The sequence below is a fragment of the Bos indicus x Bos taurus genome, chromosome 24, assembly GCF_003369695.1.
Source record: "Bos indicus x Bos taurus breed Angus x Brahman F1 hybrid chromosome 24, Bos_hybrid_MaternalHap_v2.0, whole genome shotgun sequence".
NCBI classification, from domain to species: Eukaryota; Metazoa; Chordata; class Mammalia; order Artiodactyla; family Bovidae; genus Bos; species Bos indicus x Bos taurus.
The window spans coordinates 47,771,391-47,791,457 of NC_040099.1; positions in this window are offsets into that span (position 1 = coordinate 47,771,391).

The following is a 20,067-nucleotide window of genomic DNA, read 5'->3' on the forward strand; positions in this document are numbered from 1 at the left end:
CCACCTGCAACGCAGGAGACACAGCCTCCATCTTTGGGTCAGGAAGATTCCCTTGGAATAGGAAATGGCGACCCACTCCAGTATTCTTGCCTGGGAAATCCCATGGACAGAGGAGCCTGGCAGGCTACAGTCCATGGGGTTGCAAAGACTCAGACGTGACTAAGCGATTGAGGACACACACAGGGATATTATCTAGAGACATAAATGTAAACACCAAAATAATCTCAGTTGAGAGAATAAAACTGGTTGCTTCTGGGGAAGGAGAAGTTAGGGCTGACAAGCAATGGGCTGCTTTTAGTTTTTGATAGCAGAGCTGAAAGTATTTGGTTTTATTAAAAAAACATGTTGTATGTGTACAACTTCAAATAAGATAGGGAACTTATAAAAAGTTTTACACATGTTAATTCAGTAAGAACTATATCTCTTCCTTTCACACCTAGGTGGAGTGGAACAGCCTTGGAAACATTCAGATTAGCTTTGTTGTCTCTGTGTGGTTGTCATTTTTTTTTTCCTTGCATATATTAAAGGCCAGACTCCTTTGTGTGACCTTTCAAGCCTAAGCAATTACAAAGGCTTTAGAAACCTGGCCTTCCCAGAGCAGACTTGGAACACGGTCTGGAAGAAGTGGCGGTCAAGGACTGTGGCTGTGGAATAGGTGGCCCCCAAATAGTCACCCTTCTTTTAAATTTTTGAGATGTTTTCAATGCTCTGCTTCTTTCGTTTTTATTTTCATTTATTATTTTTATTTGGCTTTGCCGGATCTTAGTCAGAGCATGTGGCATCTAGTTCCCCAACCAGGGATCGAACCTGGGCGCTTTGCATTGGGAGCTCAGAGTTTTAGCCACTAGACCACCAGGGAAGTCCCCAGTGCTCTGCTTCTTGTCTTATCTTTAGCCCCCGATTGGTTTTGGCCCTGAAGAAAGGCATGCCCCTGGCACAAGCAGGGGTGTGCGTCCTGGCTCTTTCCCTCTCCTTGGGCTCTCAGCATTTTCATCCAGAAGGCAAGAGACTGTCCAGAGCCCTTGATGCATCTGGAAAGTTACTAACAAGTACAGCACCTTTCTTGAATTCCTGCAGCACTGGCCTCCCCTGTCCCTGACGATTCAGCCTGCTGTTACATCCTTTCCCCAAAGAGTAGTTGTGAATGTGTGTGTGGGAGGAGGGTTGTGCTGGTTGTTTTGTTTTGTCTGGGTGGTTTGGGCTTATATCCTTCAAATAGATGGCAGGTTCCCAGAGGGGCAAGGCCCGTCCTGTACTTCGGGGTCCCTCGCACATAGTGCTGAGCTGGGCATCCAGTTTAGGATCGGTGAAAATTCCCTAAAGCGATAACGACATAGGGACTTCCTAAGTTATGGGACAAGAGTAGGTGCTGACCCTTGGTTTTGTTCACTGCCGTATCCCCAGCACCTAGAACAGTGCCTGGCACATAGTAGGGGCTCAAAGAAATTCATAGGATTGATGTGTGAATGCACCTAAGAGAAAAGCTGGAGTGGAATTTATTGGTTAGAAATACTGATTTATCTGGAGGTCCCTGGGAAAAGCTCCCCACTAAGTGATCAGAGTGAAAAGCAGGAAGAGGAATGTGGCCCCCACCTTCTCACCAAGATTCTCCAAGGCAGAGTGTGAATGTTCAGACTCACTGGAGGATGGTTGAGCTAAATATTTAAAGCCTTACAAATATGCATTACCAACTATTCCTGTCTAAGAACACTTTCATTCCAGAAATAGAGCAGAGATAGGTAGGCCCAAGGTGGATAAACAAGGGCTTTTATTGAAGCATTATTTGTAACAGAGAAAATGGGAAACGACCTAAATGCTTAACAATAAGGGAGTGATTAAAGAAAACATTTATTCGGTATTGCTTAACGAAGAAAGGAAGACAAAATTATACGTGCCTTTCTTTTGTGATAAAACATATATGTGTGTGCATATATGCATGCGAGTATATGCTGCTGCTGCTGCTAAGTCGCTTCAGTCGTGTCCGACTCTGTGCGACCCCAGAGACGGCAGCCCACCAGGCTCCCCTGTCCCTGGGATTCTCCAGGCAAGAACACTGGAGTGGGTTGCCATTTCCTTCTCCAATGCATGAAAGTGAAAAGTGAAAGTGAGGTCGCTCAGTCGTGTCCGACTCTTAGCGACCCCATGGACTGCAGCCCACCAGGCTCCTCCATCCATGGGATTTTCCAGGCAAGAGTACTGGAGTGGGGTGCCATTGCCTTCTCCGATGTGAGTATATACATGAATATAAATAGAAAAATATTGGACAGATGCATATGAAATGATTACACTATGAGAGAATTAGTTTGGATTTTGTCATTTGTCTCTAAGCTTGCATTGTTTTCGTATTTAGGGGACATACATTTTATTTCTTTAAATGACTATTTATATCTAAGATTTTATGAGTATGTGCGCTCAGTCGCTTCAGTTGTATCCAACTCTTTGATACCCTATGGACTGTAGCCCGCCAGGCTCCTCTGTCCATGGGATTCTCCAGGCAAGAATGCTGGAGTGGCTTGCCATGCCCTCCTCCAGGGGATCTTCCTGACCCAGGAATTGAACCCATGTCTCCTGAGGCTCCTGCATTGCAGGTGGATTCTTAACCGCTGAGCCAACTGGGAAGTCCATGTATATACACAGTTACACAAAATTTCATTAAGAATTTAAATAGGTCAAAAATAAGCAAGGGTTGAACATTAGGGTAAGATTATAAACTTTGGTGTCTACATCATTTTACATATAACCCTTTGGTATGGATGTCTTAGGTAGCAAAGGTGCTGAAGCACTTAAGTTTGTCAGGCGAGCAGACAGTGGTGCTGGGGGCCCTCTCTCCCAGGAAAGGCTTGATGGACAGAAGAGATGTATAAAGTCTAAGGACTCAGGGTGCAGAAGCTCTTAATGGGTTTAGTGGGAAGGGAGGGAAGGAACATAGCATTTTAAGGAGATTGGATGTGACAGTAATGGGTACATGAAGGTAAGGACATATGACAGGAAGATGCAGCAAATTCTGAGGGCCTTGGACCCCGATGGGAGTGCTACCAGGGAGTTCGTACCACTTAGTATCCCAGTGTCTCTACTCTGCCCATTTCTTAGGGCTGATCCAGCAACAAAACCACCATTTGCTCAGAAATTAGAAAGTGTAGAATTAGGATTTTTTTCCCCACTGATGCCAAAGTAAACCTGTTCATGAGATAGTTTAGCCAATAGAGAAAGAGTCCAAAGAGGAAATAAGAATCACCTGTAATCCCCCTACATCTAGGTTTGCCAGATTTAGCAAAGAAAATGGAAATGCAATATTTGAGACATACATGCACAGAAAGTTATTCATTGTTTATCTGTAATTCAAGTTTAATTGGGTGCCCTGTATGTTATCTGGCAACCTTACCGTCAAAGGAGACCAGGATGGCTAGCTTCACCCACCACCCCAGCCCTCTCCCACCCCACTTCTGACACCCCTTTAGCTTTGGAGCTCTTCCTTTATTTACCACATTGGATTCCATGCCTTAAAATCAAACCTACTCTGTGGCAGGGCCACTGAGAGATAGGAAGGAAGCAAAAAACAGGTTTATAGAAAGACAAAGACTAGACTGGGTTGCTTACAATAAGTGCTAAACAATGAATTTGATGAGTGCTTTGAGAATGGTCTAGATTTTAAATATTTTAAGATGCTTTTGATATGCATATATATAGTTAAGCAGAATTTCATTAAGTGTTTAAATAGGCTAAAAATAACCAAGGACTGAACATTAGGGTAAGATCACTAAGAACGAAAACTCTGGGCTTTCCAATGCTGCCGCTCCTCTCAGAAGATGTTCTACGTCACCACCAGCCTCCTCAGGTTAGCAGCAGGGTCTCCCGTCTAGAAGGTCTGGATTTGTCCTGGGCACTGCGCCTCTGCAGACCTCCAGGAAAGCAGGCTTGGGGGGGGGTCCTGCAAAGCTCTGTGAAGGTCCTTGCTTTCAGGCACCATTCCATGGCACTGATGCCCGCCAGGTCAATTCCATCTTCCTAGGAGGAAGCCAGAGACCTGACCCAGTATACCCCCACTGGGCAGAACAGACTCCAACCTGGGCTCAGCCTGGCACCCGATTCAGCAACTTTCAACATTACAAGCCCCTACACTGCCAAAGCCAGAGAACACAAAAGGGAATGAGACCCACCCTGAGCCTGCCCTTGGTCCCCCACGTTCTGCAGCCGATCCCCCATCAGGGTTCCTGAGCCCGGGGTTCCTGCTCTTCCATCCTGTTAGGAGCACCTGATGCGAAGAACTGACTCACTGGAAAAGCCCCTGATGCTGGGAAAGATTGGGGGCAGGAGGAGAAGGGGACGACAGAGGATGAGATGGTTGGATGGCATCACCGACTCAATGGATGTGAGTTTGAGTAAACTCCGGGAGTTGGCGATGGACAAGGAGGCCTGGCGTGCTGTAGTCCATACGGTCGCAAAGAGTCAGACACAACTGAGCGACTGAACTGAAACCACCTCTCCATCCTCCCTCCTGGCTCCACACATCTCCTTTTCTTCAGGACAAACATCTCTGAAGCCCAGGACCTTCCCTGGCGCTCTCACAATGCCCCCTCAGGGGTCAGGGCCCTCAAATCTCTCTTTCCAAAACTTATGTCAAGAAAGGTGCTACTGAGGGCTCCCGGGCTGCTCCAGGGTAGATGGGGTGGGGGTGAGGGAGTAAAGAAGAGGAAACAAATCAGGGGTGTTTTCTCCCTTCTGTCTTCTCCTAGGTGAGGCAAGGCATATTTATTTTCTTTTATCAAAGAGTTCTGGGGAATTCCAATTTCTTGCCACATTCCTCCCTACAACCTCTCTCTATTTTTTGTATCACCAGATGGTGACTGCAGCCATGAAATTAAAAGATGCTTGCTCCTTGGAAGAAAAGTTATGACCAACCTAGACAGCATATTAAAAAGCAGAGACATTACTTTACCAACAAAGGTCTGTCTAGTCCAAGCTATGGTATTTCCAGTAGTCATGTATGGATGTGAGAATTGGACCATAAAGAAAGCTGAGCACCAAAGAATTGAAGCTTTTGAACTGTGATGTTGGAGGAGACTCTTTGAGAGTCCCTTGGACAGCAAGGAGATCCAATCAGTCAATCCTAAAGGAAATCAGTCCTGAATATTCATTGGAAGGACTGATGCTGAAGCTGAAACTCCAATACTTGGCCACGTGATGCGAAGAACTGACTCATTGGAAAAGCCCCTGATGCTGGGAAAGATTGAAGGCAGGAGGAGAAGGGGATGACAGAGGATGAGATGGTTGGATGGCATTACTGACTCGGTGGACATGAGTTTGAGCAAGCTCCAGGAGTCAGTGATGGACAGGGAAGCCCTGCGGGCTATAGTCCATGGGGTCGCCAAGAGTCAGACACGACTGAGTGACTGAACTGAACTGAACTGAACAGGGTTTTGTGTTTCCCATACTTATATTTGAACAATGTGTTTTGGTTTTCCTTTCTTTTTCTTTCTTTCTTCTGTAATGAGTGGCTGTGCTTTAGGAAAATATATTACAGAATATCATTTCCTGTTTCCAACTTTAGAAAGGACAGGAAAATACTGCTGAAAATCAAGGTAATCAATAGGGTTAGGAAAAAACTAAATCCACCCAAGGCCTTTGCTAAAGCCACCTCTGTCAATTCCACATTCAAGATATTGACACATACAAATGCTTAGTAAACCTGAAGCCACTTTCCCACTGAATTAAGTGGGTTCTCACTAAAATAATTACCCGATTTCACAGGAACATGAGATTAACCCCAATCCCAAATTCAATTCTGTTAAGTATTCCAAAATGTAATCCTTTAATCCACCTTAATCTCCACCCCCACCCACTTCATTTGGCTGCTAAAATAGGAAAGTCCATCAGGGCTACAGCTCACGGGCCAGTCCTAATAGGCACTTCCTAGGGAGGTTAATTGGCAGAGAAGGAGGTTTCAAGCATCCCCAGTATTAAATTCATTTGCTCCTGACGCATTCAGGGTTTAGGATCTCCGACAGAAACAGAACTAAAATAAGCAAAATAGCAAACATTTTGGTACACATGATAATTTCTCTGTACAAATTATTTCTTCTGTTTATTTTTTCTTGTGTTTTAAAACTTTAAAATGATGTACCTACTCTTTGTTCTTTTTTTTAAAAAAATACTCAATTATACAAAAAAAATTATAAGTAAAAAGTAACTATAGTTTTTCAATTGAAAATTATAAACAAAAACAGCCACTTTGTACAGTGTGCAGGTGTACTGAAACCTCTGGTTTTCCAACTGCAAGAGACCCCCACTGGTGCCCAGACATAGGGACTGGAAATTAAGAAAGGGGGCTTTGAGCTTCATGGAGGACCCTGAGCGGCGTCTGCAACATTCCTTCACCCATTTGTTGCTCTTCCCAAACAGAAATAAACATCAGGGTTTTTGAAGATGTCTGAAGGAGGAAAGCTGAGGAGAGCTGCAGCTGCTACTCAAGGTCAAAGCCAAGGAGTTCCCTGATAAATACAGACTGTGAGGAGTTCTGCTCACTCAAGCCCCCAACCCCTCCCGGTCCACCGCCCCAGCTATGAGACCCTCCCTACGAGCATCTGGACAATACCTTTCTTGTCTTGCCTCCAAACCCTCACCTTCTGGTCGGAGATTGGGCACTGGGTATCTCACTTTTTAGTCTTCAGCTTTGCTGCGCCAAATAGCGAGGATAAATATTTTATATTCCTGCAGGCAGAGGGTTTATAGTAAGAATGCACGCAGGTGGCCCAGCCTTAAGCTGGCCCTTGTAAGAGAAGAGAAGGCAACAGGCATCAGGATGCAGAGGAATTTCAAGCCCTACTCTTAGAGGAATCGGATGACAGTGTTCCTTGCTGTGAAATGCCACACTGCCCCCTGTTGCTGCAGGATGGAGTCCTAGACCCTTTACACCCCTTCCCCACTGCCAGCCCAGACAGATCACCCCTGGATACCCAGGCAATATGTGAGTTTCTTATAGCTTCTCTTCCAGGACCTGCGGCTTGTACCTCCATTTAGTTCTGGAGCTTTCCTTGAGAAGTCGGCCAGCTGGTGGCAGCTGGCTACATTCCCAGGCACTAACCACAGGCTGGAGTCTGATGGCTGCTGTGTGGTCTAGATGGGGCCTCATCTCCAGTTCATGCAATCCCCAGCAGATAATGTCTGCCCTGGCGTTTCCACCCAACCAGTGCTCCTTTTAACATTATCTGTTCGAACCTTCAAGACTTTTGGCTTTTTGGTCACTGACCACCCTATCCCATGCCAGGCACGTGGGCCAAGCTCAACACCCACACCTGCGGAAATGAGACAGGCCTCTCACCAAGGGCCACACCAAGCCATTAACCCCTGACTCCAGCCTCAGAAGCCAGAAGAGCAATGTCCCCATTGAACAATGATGATGGTCTTCTGAAAACTCTAGCAATTTCTCTCCCATCTCCCCTCCTGTCCTCCTTGGCCCATTCCCAGCAGAATCCAGACAGCACCTTACTTACAGTGAATCTCCACACTGATCTTCTATCAAATGTGCTGAAGCTAGGGACAGGCTTCATTCCCATGAGCGCCTCCTCTCCAACATGGTCTTGCCTGATAGGAACTGAGAGCCTCCTACTTCAGAGCTGTCACAGACCAGCTGAAGTTTTGGCCCTTTTAAGCACCCTGATGATTGCAGCCATGAAATTAAAATATGCTTGCTCCTTGGAAGGTAAGCCATGAAAAACCTAGACAGCGTATTCAAAAGCAGGGGACATCACTTTGCCGACAAAGGTGCAGATTGTCAAAGCTATGGTTTTTCCAGTAGTCATGTAAAGATGTGAGAGCTGGACCATAAAGAAGGCTGAGCACCGAAGAATTGATGCTTTCGAATTGTGGTGCTGGAGAAGACTTTTGAGAGTCCCCTGGACTCCAAGGAGGTCAAATCAGTCAATCCTAAAGGAAATCAACCCTGAACATTCAATGGTAGAACTAATGCTGAAGTTTGGCCTGATGTGTTGGACTCATTGAAAAAGACCCTGATGCTGGGAAAGATTGAGGGCAAAAGGAGAAGGGGGCAGCAGAGGATGAGATGGTTAGGTAGCATCACCAACTCAATGGACATGAATTTGAGCAAACTCCAGGAAACAGTGAGGGACAGGGAAGCCTGGTGTGCTACCGTCCATGCTACCGTCCGTGCTACCAAAGAGTCAGACATGACTAAGCAACTAAACAGAACAACGACTTCCCCAGGTTGCCTTTTTCCTTCCTCTAGGCTGTTTCTGACTCCTCTTCTTGCTTCCTCAATTCCTACATCTAATAGAAGGCTAGAGAGGTATCATTCCAGTGACTCTAAAGATGCTCTCGAGACCACCCACTTCCCTCCTCATGGAAGGCAGCAGCCGTGGCTGTGACGGAGAGCAGTTTACTGCCCTGGAGCCCTCTCGGCTCTGCTATCAGGAGGATCCAGCACTGTAGTGTCAAGAGCGTGTTCCTCAAAGTTGAGTGTGCACACCGGGAGGGCTTGTCAAAACACAGCCGCCTGGGTCCCTCCTGCACAGCTTTTCAGTTAGGGGTTCTGGGGTGGAGCCCGAGAACCTACGTTTCTAACAAGTTTCCAAGCCATGCTGATGCTTCTGGTCCAGGGACAGCACTCTGAGATCCAGCATTCTCACCAGAGAAACTGGAGGCTGTGGGGGTCTTCTTCAGGGACCACTCACCCTGTGAAGGAGAGGACTTCTCTACAGGAAGGCTAGAGTCCTTGGCACCTGCTGGCTAAACCATGAGCAAAAACCTGGACCCCCTATTTCCTTTCTCTTCCCCCCAGTTTCTCTATTTTGACCCCCTCTTTTTCTATCTCTCCTCACTATGGCTTTGTGTCTTCCTCTCTGGGCCTGTGTGCATGCGCATGCACACAACTGTGTCTCCCTCCCTGGGCCTGTGTGCATGTGCATGCACAGACTTGTGTCTCACTCTCCAGGCCTGCATGCATGTGTGTGTGCTCACACACTCTTGTGTCTCCCTCCCTGGGCCTGTGTGCATGTATGTGCATGCACACACTTGTGTCTCCCTCCCTTGGCCTGTGTACATGCGCATGCACACAATTGTGTCTCCCTCTCTGGGCTGTGTGCATGTGTGTGCACACACACTTGTGTCTCCCTCCCTGGGCCTGTGTACATGTGCATGCACACACTTGTGTCTCACTCTCCGGGCCTGTGTGCATGTGTGTGCATGCACACTCTTGTTTCTCCCTCCCTGAGCCTGTGTACATGTGCATGCACACACTTGTGTCTCCCTCTCTGGGCCTGTGTGCATGTGTGTGCACACACACTTGTGTCTCCCTCTCTGGGCCTGTGTGCATGCACGCACGCACACACACACATGCTTCCCCAGTGATGAGTTGGCATCGGATTTGTAGAGTGAGCTGGCAGCCATCTGGAGTCGCTGGGCCGCCCTGACTGACATATGCTAAAATACAGGCGGTGGAAAGACTCTGGGCAAAGAGACCAATTTGTTAATTTAATTGAGTTGCAAACAACCAGGAAGCCAACAGGGTTTGTCTGAAACCTATTAGGTGTTCTCAGATCAGCACAAGCCAGCTCTGGAGGGCAGCCGGCTCTGTGGGGGCCCCAGGGCTGTTTCCCACTGTACAGAGCAGGGCAGGGAGATGCGAAAGGGGCTTGTCTCTGGTGGGATGCTCTTAGCGAGCCCCCCTCCCTGGGCTGGTGTACTATCACCCCTTCTTGAGAGCCTGGCCTCGGGGTGAATGAGTGCCACCTGCCTGGGAGCTCTGCTCTCCTGTTCTGGAGCAGCACGGAGCTGAGGACTGACTCACTTGGAATACAAAACTGGGCTTCTTATGGTACGTGTTTGCCCAGAACCGAAGGGTTTCCTGGCATGAAGGATTTTCACCGCTAAAACAAAACAGTCTCAGGCAACAGAATAGTTGGGTACCCTATCTTGACCTCAGTTCAGTTCAGTTCAGTCGCTCAGTTGTGTCTGACTCTGCGACCCCATGAATCACAGCCACGCCAGGCCTCCCTGTCCATCACCAACTCCCGGAGTTCACTCAAACTCATGTCCATCGAGTCGGTGATGCCATCCAGCCATCTCATCTTCTGTCGTCCCCTTCTCCTCCTGCCCCCAATCCCTCCCAGCATCAGAGTCTTTTCCAATGAGTCAACTCTTCGCATGAGGTGGCCAAAGTACTGGAGTTTCAGCTTTAGCATCATTCCTTCCAAAGAACACCCAGGGCTGATCTCCTTTAGAATGGACTGGTTGGATCTCCTTGCAGTCCAAGGGACTCTCAAGAGTCTTTTCCAACACCACACTTGACTTCAGTCAGAGCTAATTTTGCCCGGCATGTGCTCCAGGCCTCCACCTGGAATCAGGCCCGGCCTAGACTCCACTGGAGACTCCATCCTTCCTTGCTGAGCTCCTTCCCAGCCAGCCCTGCTTCCCTCACTTATGGGAGCACTCCCTCAATCAGTCGACTATGGGCACCAAATCCTTGTCTCAGGCTCTGCTTCTAGGGAACCGCGCCTAGACATCCATCTTCCACACTCATGGCCACTGTGAACAAAACACAAACGAGGAGGGTGTTCAGCACTGCTGATGGTTTTGGGGCTAAGGAAGGTTCATGACGGTCATAATAATAATAGGTATTATTGTTATTGATTGTCAGGGGGTCTCGGCTTTACTGTGAGGTCCCCTAACTCTAAGTGTCAGAGTGCCCCCTAAGCGTCAAGACTGTTCTTCGCGACTTGTCAAGAATTTGTGTCTTAGTCATGCAGAATGCAGAGAGCCTGAGGCTAGGAACAATTCCTTTTCTATACTTTTATGTTGGGCTTCCCTGGTGGCTCAGACAGTAAAGAATCCATCTGCAATGCGGAAGAACTGGGTTCAATCCCTGGATTGGGAAGATCCCCTGGAGGAGGAAATGTCAACCCAAGAAAAGAGTGAGATACTTTTATGAAAGAAATGAGTGAGATACTTTTATGTTAGGTACTTTCTGTGTGGGTTCACAGGTGGTTCAGTGGTAAAGAATTCGCTGGCCAACGCAGGAGCTGCAGAAGACCCAGTTTCAATCCTTGGATCAGGAAGATCCCTTGGAGGAGGAAATGGCAACCCATTCCAGTTTTCTTGCCTGGAGAATCCCATGGACAGAGTATCCTTGTGGGCTACTGTCCTTGGGGGTTACAAAGAGTCGGATACGACTGAGCGACTGAGTGCTTTCTGTGTAGTCAGCGTTGCTCTGACTTTGTGAGGCAAAAAGAAATGAGTGAGATACAGGCTCTGCCCTCCTCCATGGCTGTGTTGATAAGATAGTTTCACAGGCAACATCTTGGGAGGGCACACGGGGCAGTGCTGGGGCTTGCTGAGTGCGTGAGGGGGCAGGAATGCAGAGAGGGATTGCACAGAGTTGGGGGGGTGGGGGGTGCCAGTTGGCTTCCCAGGGGAAGGGCTGCAGTTGGACTCTAAGTCGGCAAAGTCACAACACGGGGAAGGAGACAGCAGAGGTGTCCTAGGAGGCCATGAGGCAGGGAGCCCTGGGGTGTCTTTGGAAGTCTAAGCAGGGATGTTTTTCTGGTGAGAAGGCTTGCAAAAGGAGGGAGGAGTTGGGATCTGGGGACCTCCCTCAATGCTGAGGAGTTAGTGCCCTGTTCAGCGGGCAGATGGATGGTTCCCAGCAAACCGGAATTTCTGAGGAGAAGACAGATGGGGCCAAACCTCCTCTGATGACTGAGAACACCTCCTCTCCCTGAAGGGTGTGGGATCCTGATCACAGGCGCCTAGGCGGGCCTGTCTCTTCCTTCCCCTCCTCCGGGGCAACCACAGACGAGATGTGAGAACACCTGCAGAGAATCAGGAGCTGGAGTTGCTCTCCCCTCCCTCAGATAAGCCCTCGTCTCCCTTCTCCTCAGCCCATGTTATCCCTCACCCCGGTCCCCCATCTCCCCCACTCTTCCAGACAGGCAGACGACTCTTCCCGAAACACAGCTTCCTGCATGTCACTCTCTACCTGGAGGACGTTAGTGTCTACCCACTGCCCACAGGATAAGATCTGCACACCTCAGATTAGCTTTCAAATCTCTCTACAACGCCAAACGCTCCCTTCGCCCTTCCCGCCTCCAGTGAAGCTCCCTTCCCACAAGCCCCAGAGCTGGTCAGGTGGGCATGTCCCCAGCTACGTCATGGGACCTTGCTTTGTGTCTTTGTTCAAACCCCGCTCCTTTTCTGGGCCTGTCGAATTCTACCCTTTCTCCTCAGAGCCTCCAAAATGTCTCCTCTTGTGATGTCCAGCCACCCTGGCGTCGCGCTCTCTACATTTCTCAAGCGTTTGTGTGGTAGGTTGTCCGCAGAAGGATGCCAACCAGTGTTCCGTTTCTGCATTCGTGTGCTGCTGCTCCCATCAGAATGGTGGCCTAGGAGTTTGGGGGTTTTGAGCGCTAGCTGCCCTGGCTCCTTGTCTGGTGCCTTACCGTAACACTGTGCTTTCCTTCGCCCCAGCTCAGCGTCAGTAGATTGCCTTTCCTGCCTGTTGGTAAGTTGGCTCAAGTTTGGTTTGGTAATAATTTGGTGATTTCCACTTATATCTCACTGGCCAGAACTGAGTCATGTGCCCTCTGCTAGCTGTGAGTGATGCTGAGAAATGTATTAAAAAACAAAAAGAAAAACCTGTTTGCCCTCCATTAGGAACCAAGCTGTGTTCATGACTTGTTTTGACCAATAGAACTCAGTAGAAGAAATCCTGTGACAATCCAGGATTAGTCCTTAAGAGACCTGGCGCTTCTGCTTTCAGAGTCTTAGAAAAGTCACATGAAGACTACTGACTACTGACTGACTACTCTGCTGGGGAGAGAGACCCAGCCAAGCCAGCTGCCAAGTCAACCAGATCCTCTACCCCAGTCAAAGAGCCTCAGCTGACACGTGTGAAGCAGGAACAAACCTTCTGGCTGAGCCCTGTCTGCTTTGCAGAGTCATGAGCAGATGGATGGCTACTCTTTTGGGGTGTTTGCAGTCAGCTCACTTTGGTCTGAGTCCTGGCTCTGCTGTTTAACAAGAGCTGCTTGCTTGGAAGAAGTGCTCTCTGGCAACAGGCTTTATGCTAAGTACCTACACATATTATCTCATGGAGAGGGGACCATGACTATCCCCATCCCATGAGGGTCAAGTGATTTCTCAAGTCCATACTGATAGGTAGCAGATTTGGATCATCCCCCAGGCTTGGAGTCCAGAGTCCAGATTCTAACAAGAGCCTACTGGTTATATGAGCTGCATGACCACGAGCAAGCATTTTCCCCTAAGACTCCTTCTCTCAACTGTGAAATTCAGAAAAAAAATACAGAATGGATTGAAGATGGTGGTTTATGAAGATTAAATGAGGTGGCTCACACATGGGCTGGACACTGAGCAGTTGCTCATGAAATACTGGTTCCTTTTTCCCTGGTGTGAAGTAGAAACAATCTCCCAGTCTCTTCCCCACAAACACTGTTTGAAAATCCTGAAACCTCGAATCCTAACATATAAATAACCCTGCCAGGCTATTCCATAAAAACTTGCTTGGACCGTAAACCCTGTACACATTTATTGGAATAAAAATGTTAGTAGAAAATAATATTTATAATTAAAGTAAAAAGGGGGTTTTGATTTATCTCAGTAATAGCATAGGTTTACAGGGAGTAGGGTGATGAGAAAGAGCCCTGATGGCTTTTTTTTGGCCGCATGGAATAGCATGCTGGGATCTTTCCCTATCAGGGATCAAACCCGTGCCTTCTGCAATGGAAGAGTTGAATCTTAACCACTAGGTCACCAGGGAAGTCTGAGTCATGCAAGCTTTGACTTCAAGCTTGAGGAAATCTCAGACACCGCCTACTATGGGGCAAATGTTGCTGGCTATTCTGAAGCAGAGAGGGGAACTGATCACAGATGTGAATTCCAGCCTTGAACTCCATCCTTTTCTGCACCTTACAGGGTGGCTTCAGGGTTTGTTGTTAGAAGCTTCCATGGCTTAAGGTGACTATGAATGTTTCCCTTATATCTGCTTCTGTGAGTTCCCCTTCTCAGGGAGTTCCATAAAGTGTCTGCTGCATAAAGATGACAGTATAAAGTTGCATGCTCTATAGTACAACTGCATTGGCTGCTGGATTGCTTCTTTACTAGAATTTATTATGCTTTTGTGTTTGTTTGTGGCTTACTTCACAAAAAGCTGTCTCTTAGTTTTTCACATGTTTTTGGTTAGTTTTAAACTTGGTTCAGGTCAATAGAAGTATTTCAGACTCAGTTGATCCATGTGTTGATAGATCCAAGTTGATCATGTTTGTTGGTTTTATATCAGTATTTTTAGGTGCATGTATAACCTTTCAACGGACTCCTGATTTTTGTGTCTACCTAAAAAGTGACCATGGTACACCATGTTTTCTGAATGTAGGGCATTTTTTTCATGCTGAAAGTTCATTAACAGTAGAATGGAGAAATCAAATAGGGTTGATTCATATAACAGAATAGTATATAACACTAAAAAGGAACAAACCACAGCACTTGACAATGAAGTAAATCTCAGAAACATAATACTGAGTGAAAGGAAGTAAGCATGGCAAGGATTTAGTAGTGATGCCTTCTGTTATGGGGAAGCCAGGAGAAACCTGAAGAAGAGATTGGTATGGGATGGACAAGGGAGCTTCTAGGCCACTGACAGTGTCATTTCTGACCTGAAGGTAATTATGTGTTTGCTTTAGAATATGTTATCAAGCCACACATTTATGCGCTTTTGACAATGTAAAGGGATCGAAATAATTGCTACATATACAAGTAGGAACCAGGTAGGAATTCAAGCTTTACAAATTTGATCCATTTGCCAATTAAAAACTTCCTGATTTCTCATTTCATCATTTACCTCTGAGTGTGCCCGTTAAGCTTAACTGAAATCCATCCAACCACCAGATAAATCTGAGGATGAGGACTTTAAAATCTGCATACTGCAGAGTATTGCTAGGTATTTGTTATAGGCATTGAGCTAGGCGGGTGTATCAGGGTTTACCAGCAGAGCAGAACCAGCAGGATGTGTATATACACAGAAAGAGATTAATTATGAGGCGCTAGAAGCCAGATCACGTGATTATGGAGGTTGGCAAGTCCAAAATCTAAAGGGTGGACTGGCAGGCTGGAGACCCAGAAGAGTCAATGTTCCTGCCTGAGTCCAAATGCCATTTGTTGTAGAACTAGGAAGAGCGAGTGTCACAGATGATGCTTGAAGGCTGTCTGCTGGAGATTCCTCTCTGGTTTGGTGTCAGGGAAGGGGAATCCCTTTGTTGTATTGCTCTCTGGTTTAGTGGGGTGGGGAAGGGAAGTCCTTCAACTGATTGGATGAGGCCCACCCACATTCCGAAGGGCAGTCTGCTTCACTCCAAGTCCCAACAAGAACGCTCAAATAATGTTTGACAAACATCTGGGCACCAAAACCCGGGCCAGTTGACACATAAAATTAACTATCACAGTGGGTGTCTCACGCTACCTGGTTTACTTCTCGGGCAGCCTCATGAGTTGGTTATTTCAAATCCCATTTTTCACAGAGCGTGTAAGCACCCTGTCTGAAGTTGCACAGCTGGTAAGCAGCAGAGGCAGGAGTTAAAGTCATTCTGATACCAAACACTAGTGGTGAGCAAACTTCATGTATTTATTTATTTTTGCATGAGAACCAACCCAAGAACGATTAAAACGTTTACAGGCTTTATATTTCATCTTGAAGGAAGATAACTTGATTGAATCTCATGGAGAAAATGTATTTTAAGGTATAATCATCCAACTGATGGATGGAAAATCGCCTCTGCTTCACAGTCATGAAAATGTCATATCTGGGCATACATGAGAGGGGGTAGCTTTCTAGTACGTTACCTATGACAGGAGTGAAGAGGGTTGAATGTTGTTTATTCCTGCACTCTGGTACATACCAGAAAGGTGGCTGAGGACAAGCAGACTTAGTTTTAGATGGATGAGGATGTGATTGAGCATATATGCTGGAGGAAACTTTAATGTCCTGTTGGAGGACAGATACTTTCTGAGAAAAACAGAAAAGAGAGCAGGGAGAGAGAAGCTGGTTAAGGAAGTCTGGTTTTTGAGAAAGGAACTGTGATAGGATTAACAAGGCTAAAGAATGGTGAAAGTCAGGGGGACAGGATGAGAGAATCAAGACTGACCAGGGGAAGCATAGTTCCCTTGTGGAAAGAAGGAAGATGGTGCCCACAGAGGTAGGGTTGGGCAGTTTGGGGACTGTAGAAGCATCAGAGAAGTGTGATCAGCGAGGGTGGTAGGGATTGTCTTGGAGATATTGCCAAGCCTCCTGATGTGTATATGGTTCCTTTTCTTTTCTACAAGTTGTATGCCAGAGAAAAGAGCCTGGGCTTAGAGTAGGTTCCAAAAACTAATTCAAATACTACATCGTATCAATATGAATGCCCATTTGTCTTTATGTGCTATGGTATTACATGCTGTGGATAAAAAGAGAACAGTATGTATCCTTTCTGATAAGACTGCAAGAGAATTGATTATGAAAAAAAGAAGTTCCATGCCCAGAGCTGGGCTCCCTCTCCTTCCCTCCCTTTCCCCTTTCTTTCTTCCTTTCCTCATCTTGAGTGTTTCTAGTTTGTTGCTTTTCATGGTGTTAGTCACTGTTTTGAGTCTGTACTTTTCCTCTTGGGGGACTGAAGCATCTGAAGGCAGGGAATGGTCACAACGGGGAGAAGAACAGAAAGAGAGCGGCCTGGGAATCAGAGAGGGAGTGGTCCTGGCACTCGCACTCGCTGACTGTGACCGTGGGCAAGCCGCTGACCGGGCTGGGCTCCATTTTCCTCTCACCTGTTGGCAACACTCACCCTGTAGGGTTGTCCTGAGCATCAGGAAAAATAGATGTGCAATGTCTGTCAAAGTTGGCTCTAAACAAACGATTGTCCCCAGAGCGAATCCTAGAGTAAGTGCTCAATAAATAACTGTGGAACTGAATTCTATGAAGCCCAGTCTCCAGTTGGGCTGGATTTCCAGGATTTGCCAAGGAAAATCCCCTTTGGGTTGTGCAAACGAAAAGCCGAAAATCTTAGCAAGAGATACCAGCCGTAGAGCACACAGCCCAGGAATCCTGTCCTCTGCCCCAGGGAAAGGCCCGGGGCCCTAAGCGATCAGGGGATGAGGGGCTGGTCCCTTGGGCACAGCAGTCCTCTCCTCTGCACGAGTCAGAGAACTTTCTCCACCTCTCTCCGTCTGACTTTGAAATGCTGAGATCTGGAGGAAAATTAAAACCCTCCAGATCTTTGTCACATTCCTCAGAGATGAAAGGGAGTCTGGAGTAGATATTTTACACTGTAATTAGCACTTATCAGGAGCTGGAGACAGCTGCTCCCAGCCCAGTCCTCTGGTCCGGGGGGTTTGGGAGTCAGACTTCCCAGGGTGGCCTGGCTGGGAGAGTCCCACCTTTCCAGGAGAAAAGTTCCAGGTCCTTGGAGGGACTCCTGGCTGGTCTGCTCTTGTCCTGCTCATGGCCTCTGAGTGGACAGGACTCTTTCCTCCTGGACATGAAGGTGTCTAACTAGGGATACCCTTGGCTGCCTTCAGTGACACCTCACTCAAAGTCCCACTCCTCTGACTATCAGGACCCTGACCCCAGAGCACTGTCCTGTGTGAGAAAGTCCTTGCATGCGTGCTAAGTCACTTCAGTCATGTCCAGCTCTTTGTGACCCCATGGACTGTAGCTCTCCAGGCTCCTCTGTCCATGGCATTCTCCAGGCAAGAATACTGGGGTAGGTTGCCATGCCCTCCTCCAGGGGATCTTCCTGACCCAGGGATCGAACCTGTGCCTCTTACGTCCCCTGCTTTGGCAGGTGGGTTCTTTACCACTAGCACCACCTGGGAAGCCTGAACAAGTCCTTAGGCCAGTCCACATAATTCCCAAATCTTTGAAGGTGTTCAGGTGCCCCAGCTCCATGCCACCTTCTCTGTCCCCTCCAGCTCTGGCTCACTAGTCTCTCATCTGACTCCTAACTCCTCAGAGGCACCCAGGTTGGTAACAGTGAAGTCGCTCAGTTGTGTCCGACTCTTTGCGACCCCATGGACTGTAGCCTACCAGGCTCCTCTGTCCATGGGATTTTCCAGGCAATAGTACTGGAATGGATTGCCATTTCCTTCTCCAGGGAATCTTCCCAACCCAAGGACTGAACCCAGGTCTCCCACATTGTAGACAGATGCTTTACCATCTGAGCCACCAGGGAACTCCTCAGAGGCACCCAGGTTAGGACGTGGTTATGTCCACATGCTGTTCTCTTCCACACAAGGAGCTCTGGTCTTAAGAGCTAGTGAGTAAGCTCCAGGGTTTGTTTGTTTTTTTTTAATCTGTCTTCAACCCTGCCTGATTCATGGCCTTTAACCTGGTCCTGGTCACCATCCTCTGGTCCCTGCACCCTTGCTGCTGCTGCTAAGTCGCTTCAGTCGTGTCCGACTCTGTGCGACCCCATAGACAGCAGCCCACCAGGCTCCCCTGTCCCTGGGATTCTCCAGGCAAGAACACTGGAGTGGGTTGCCATTTCCTTCTCCAATGCATGAAAGTGAAAAGTGAAAGTGAAGTCACTCAATCGTGACCGACTCTTAGCGACCCCATGGACTGCAGCCCACCAGGCTCCTCCGTCCATGGGATTTTCCAGGCAAGAGTACTGGAGTGGGGTGCCATCGCCTTCTCCTCTGCGCCCTTGCAGGAACCCTCTAAATGTTTTGTTGCATTTGCTCACAGTCCATTCACCAGGCCAGAGAGCTCTCTTCGAAAAGCAGCACTGACGATCTCGACCTCACCCACCCCACCCTCACCCCTGAAGCCTTCAGTGGCTTCACACAAGCCCTCCAGGATCTCACGATAGCCAAGCAAACACTGCACTAGTTACCCGGCAGCGCCAGTCTTCCAGGTAGATAGTAAGCCCTACAAAGGCCTGATCGTGGCCGACTTGGTTTCCACTCCAAGTCCAGGTCCTTGCACACCAATACACGTTTGGTTGAAAGAGTGAATGAATGCGTGAGGGAATGCCTGTGAGCAGCCTTGAGAGTAAGGCAAGCAGTGTTGTGTTTCGTGTCTATTCTGGGTGTGGTTTTCTGGAGTTGGATCCGCAGCAGGAGGCTTTGTGTGCACATGGCTTACTCAGGAAGGGCGCCCTGGGACCCTGGTAGGGGAGCTGAGGGGACTCAAGGGTGGTGGAATAACAGCGTTTTATCTTTGTCCATCCCTCCCCTGCCACAGACCAGCACCAAGTTCCTAAAACTCAGGGCACTTACTGAGTGACTGGAGTGTCTTATGTTATTTATAGGGACCTCCTAGCAACCATACCTGAGCTTTGGCTAATGAGGGGGGTCTCGGAGAGCCCCTAGGTAGCTGTCAGGATGGGGGCTGGTCACCAGAGGAACCAGCCACATGATTAGAATTTTCAGCCTCACCCCCTGCCTCCACAGAAGGGAGAGGGGCCGGAGAGTGGGTTCAATCACAGATGGCCAATGATTTAATCAATGAAACTTGGATGAAACCCTTTGAACAGTGAGGTTCCTGTTTGATTAATATATAGATGTCCTGAGATTTCCCCAGTGGTCCAGTGGTAAAGAGTCTGCCTGTCAATGCGGGGGACATGGGTTCAATCCCTGGCAGGGGAAGATTCCACGTGCTGCGGAACTACTAAGCCTGAGCATCACAACCAACCACTCAATCTGTGCTCCGCAGCCCAAGAGCCACAACTGCTGAGACCTGCCCACTCTAGAGCCTCTGTTCCCCAGAAAGAGAAGCCACCTCAACGAGAAGCCTGTACACCACACCTAGAGAGCAGTGCCCTGCTTGCCACAACTAGAGAAAGGTCTGAGTGCAGCAGTGAAGACTCAGTGCAGCCAAAAATAAATAAATGAAAAATTAAAAAAAAATTATACAGTTGTCTTGGGAGAGTATTGTATCCTGACTCCACGTGGGGACAGAGGCTAATGCTCTCTGGCCTCTTCTGGACCTTGCCTTACGTGCCTCTTTATCTAGCTGTTCATTTGGACCATTTAAAATAAACTATAATCCTACTTGGGCTTCCCAGATGACAT